Source organism: Eucalyptus grandis, chromosome 8 (assembly GCF_016545825.1).
Source record: "Eucalyptus grandis isolate ANBG69807.140 chromosome 8, ASM1654582v1, whole genome shotgun sequence".
In the NCBI taxonomy this organism is placed as follows: Eukaryota; Viridiplantae; Streptophyta; class Magnoliopsida; order Myrtales; family Myrtaceae; genus Eucalyptus; species Eucalyptus grandis.
In genome coordinates, this window is record NC_052619.1 from 74,046,859 (window position 1) to 74,051,460 (window position 4,602).

Genomic DNA, 4,602 nt, shown 5'->3' on the forward strand with positions numbered 1-4,602 from the left:
GCGCCCGTGTGCGCGTTTGTTAGTTTTCTTTTCAAAGAGAGGTAGATTGCCCTTCTCACTTTTTTCTCTTTGTTTGCCTCCTTTTTGGGGGTGGCGAGTGAAGCAATTAGGCAACATTTGCATTTGTACCATATCACAGCCACACCATCCCTATATATAATACCCATTTCAATATATATATATATAAATGATAGTTTAGGATGTTGCAGAGACGTGATGAACAATGCGCGTCCAGCAACTTTGAGGTCGTATTTTGTCAGTTTTTGGCTTGATTTTGGATTGGCTAACTTGGGGTTCTTGTAGGAAATTGAAATTACTTTCTATTGACTATAAGTACATTTGAAATGGAGTTTTGTGAAAAGAGTTATGGCGTGACCAAATTTTGTGCTCAAGCTCCTTGTTGAGAACATTTTAAATAATTGCTTTGGGTATGCAATTTATTAGTGAATATGAGTTATTTTGTTAGCGTTTAAGTTTAGTTTAGCCAAGCCATAGTTGAGATAGCATTTACTTAGTTTTGATGCTAATTTCGCTTATATATTAGGAATGCAAGTTCGTTGATTTGAATGAGCCTTGTGATTTGATTTGGGGTATATCCAGGTGAGTGGTGCTATCTCTTTTATGAATTTATAAACTAATGTCTTGAAAGAGATAAAAATTTAAGTGTCATACAAGTAATTGAAGCATGTTTGTTGCATAAAAGTCTAAATTAGGCAATTACTACATTTTAATATTTGAGAATTGTTTTACGAAAGGTATTGTGAAATGATATATTGCTTCGCGAATTGGTTTATGGAATGAGTTCTAAGATAATTTGATAAACATTTTATGAAAAATGTTACAAAAAAATTATATATATATATATATATATATATATATATATATATATATATCAATTTGTGAATTTGGTTTATGAAATGATATGAGAAATGCTTTATGAAAAAGTATTTTTATTGGATGAACTGAGTTACAAAAGGTTATATGGTCGGTTTATGAAATGCATTGTGAATTATGAGAATGATTATGGATTGAATTTCTAGATATTGGAGGGTGTGAGTTTGGTGCTCAATATTGTTGTGACCCCATGAAGGGGTTGGTAGGTATGCGCATCGGGTTTAGCATGTTCTTCTAGGTCGAGCCTCTGGCATTGTGGTGGAGACCTTGCCAGGTGGAGAATCTTTGTGGCCTTGTCACAAGGCGTTGTGTCATGACCATGGTTATGTATTAAGCAAAAGATTAATCGATAGATGGACCATCGTTGTCCGTTTTGATATGATACGGATTACTAGATAGAATATTGATATAGTTTTTAATAGAGATTAATCAATGGACTTGACTATTGATATTTGAATTGTGATGGTGGATTTAAATGTGTATTGAAATGAATGACTTGTACTTGATTTGATATGTATATTTAATAAGTTGGATTATGGATTTTTGATAGTGCTCTATACTTATATACATGTGTCACAGGCCGATCGATTCGCTCTCGATCACTCCTTGTTCACTCGAAGGCTACCCGTGCGGCCTTAAGGTTTTACCCCTAAGCAGCCTTTCAACACTTGACTCACAAGGGACTTTGTAGAGAGAGAAACTTCTTAGAGAGAGAAGCTCTGCTTTTCACATAACTTGTGAATGAGAATACAATGAGGGAGGACACCCCTTTATATACAAGTACAAGGTAAACCCTATCCGTAGATCTCCCTTAGATCTAACGGTGGAGATTGCACCTCCCCATCTACCAACTACCAGCATTAATTACACAACTACCAGCTACTCGCATTTATAGCGTATGCGTACAAATACAGTATCGCCCGCCCTCAGGAGAATACTCTAAGTCTCGGGGGTATAAGCCGAGGGTCTTTAATGTGTCACGCCCATGTTCAAGAAACCTCTTTGACATGCTTTCTTTCGGGCCGTGACATTCTCCCACACCTAATCAGGCGACGCCCTCATCGCGTCTTCGGCATGAAAGGCTTCAATCTCTTTCTTGAATTGCCAAAGACTCTCCTTGGGCTCCCAACTGGCTTCGCTCTCCAGAAGACCCTTCCATCGGATTAGATATTCTCGCTTGGGCGCGCAATACCGCTTCCGTATGACTCGATCCGCCAAGATGCTCTCGACCTCTCGATCATACAAGGTTTTTGCCCCGAGTGGCGCCCGATGAGACTCCCCACGATCTGGATCTTCCTCGTCAATTTGGAAATGTTTGAGCATACTTACGTGGAACACCAGATGCACCTTGAGTTTTGGTGGTAGTTCCAGCTTGTATACGATCTTCCCAACCCACTGCAGCACCCGAAATGGCCCTTCGTAGCGACGGATCAACCCTTTGTGCATGTCCTTGTAGCGAAGGACCGCGTGTAGCTTGGCCAACACTTGGTCTCCCACTTGGAACTCCATGTGCCATCGCTTCTTGTCCGCCCATTTCTTCATGTGCTTGGAGGCTTTGTGTAGACACGCCCGTGCCAAGTCCGCCTGTTCTTGCATATTCTTGGCGAACTTATATGCGGGCGGACTACTCCCTCGGTAACCCGAAGCAATAGTGCTCGGGGTGTTCGGTTGCTGCCTAGTTGCAACCTCGAACGGACTCTAGCCGGTTGACTCACTCCGCTGCAAGTTGTAGGAGAACTGGGCTATGTCGATCAACTTTGCTCAATTCGCTTGCATTGTGCTCACATAGTGCTGGAGGTAGATCTCCAAGAGAGCATTGACCCACTCCGTCTGACCGTCGGTTTGGAGATGCAGACTTGTTGACATGTTCAGCTCCGACCCCAGCAGCTTGAACAACTCGGACCAAAAACGTCCCGTGAAGCGGGGATCCCGATCGCTCACAATCGTTTGTGGCACTCCCCAATACTTCACCACGTGTTTCATGAACAACTTGGCCGCCTCCTCGGCCGGGCAATCCTTTGTCGCAGGCACAAAGGTTGCATACTTTGAGAACCGGTCAACCACCACCATTAGAGTTCGACACCCTTCGGACTTTGGCAAGTTGACAATGAAGTCCATGGAAATGCTTTCCCATGGGTGAGTTGGAACGGGAAGTGGCTCCAGCAAACCCAGCGACGACCGTTGCTCCAGCTTGTCTTGTTGGCAAACTAGACAAGTCTTCACATACGCCTCCACGTCGTCCCACATTTGAGGCCAATAGTATCGATCTTCGACAAGGGCCAACGTGTGGTGGATCCCTGGATGACCCGCCCACTTCAAGTCGTGGCACTCGCGCAAGATCTCCCTCCTCAGCTTCCCATGGAAAGGCACATACAGCCGCCTTCCCTTGGTGTAGAGGAGCTCGTCCTCCCACCAAAATTGCCGGGTCTTTCCCTCCTTGGCATACTCGATGAGGGCTTGAGCTCTTGGGTCATGCGTCAACTCCTCCTTGATGCGGTCGACCCATGGGCAGCTTGGTCGACTCACCGTGTGGCTCATGAGCTCCGTTCTTCGACTCAGCGCGTTCGCCACAAAGTTGGCCTTCCCTGGCTTGTACTCCAGCAGTAGTCGAACTTCGCAAGAAAATCCTGCCATCGAGCTTGTTTCGGACTCAGCTTCTTTTGCGTCTGAAAGTAACTCGTGGCCACATTGTCCGTCCTCACGACGAACTTCGACCCCAGGAGATAGTGCCTCCACGTCCGAAGGCAATGGACCACCGCGGTCATCTCCTTTTCTTGAACGGTGTACCGACGCTCGGTGTCGTCTAGCTTGCGTGACTCGTACGCCACCGGATGGCCATCCTGCATGAGCACACCACCAATGGCAAAGTTTGAAGATCAGTCTCTACCTCATAGGGTTTGGTGTGGTCGGGCAACACCAGCACCAGCTCCTTGGTCATAGCTCGCTTCAATCGATCGAAGGCTCTTTGGCACCGATCCGTCCACTCCCACGCCTTCTCCTTCTTTAGCAGGTCCGTGAGTGGCACGGTGATGCTTGAGTAGCTCCGGATGAACCACCGGTAGTAGTTGGTGAGGCCCAAGAACGACCTCAACCCTGGCACCTTTGTCGGTGGCTCCCATTCAACGATCGACTGAATCTTGGCCTTGTCTATGCGCACTCGTCCACCCCCGACGATGTGCCCCAGGAATGGAACTTCCTTTTGGGCGAAGGCACACTTCTCGCGCTTAACATACAGCTCGTTCTCGCGCAAGACTTGGAAGACTTACCTCATATGCTCGACGTGCTCTTCCAACGTCCGACTATAGACCACAATATAATCTAGATAAACCACTACAAACCGATTTAGGAAAGGGTGGAGTACCTTGTTCATCATTGTACAGAAGGTGGCCGAAGCGTTAGTCAAGCCGAACGGCATCACGAGGAACTCGTAGGATCCATACCGCGTCACGCAGGCGGTCTTTGGTTCGTCCCCTTCGGCGATCCGAACTTGGTAGTAGCCCGATCGGAGATCCAGCTTGGTGAACCACTAAGCTCCCCCAAGTTGATCAGAGAGATTCGCAATGAGCGGGATCGGGTACTTGTTCTTCACAGTCAGTTTGTTCAGTGCCCAGTAGTCGATGCACATCCGAAGTGACCCATCGTGATTCTTTTGGAACAGGACCGGTGCCCCGAACGGAGCTTTGGACGGTTGTATATAGCCCGCATCGA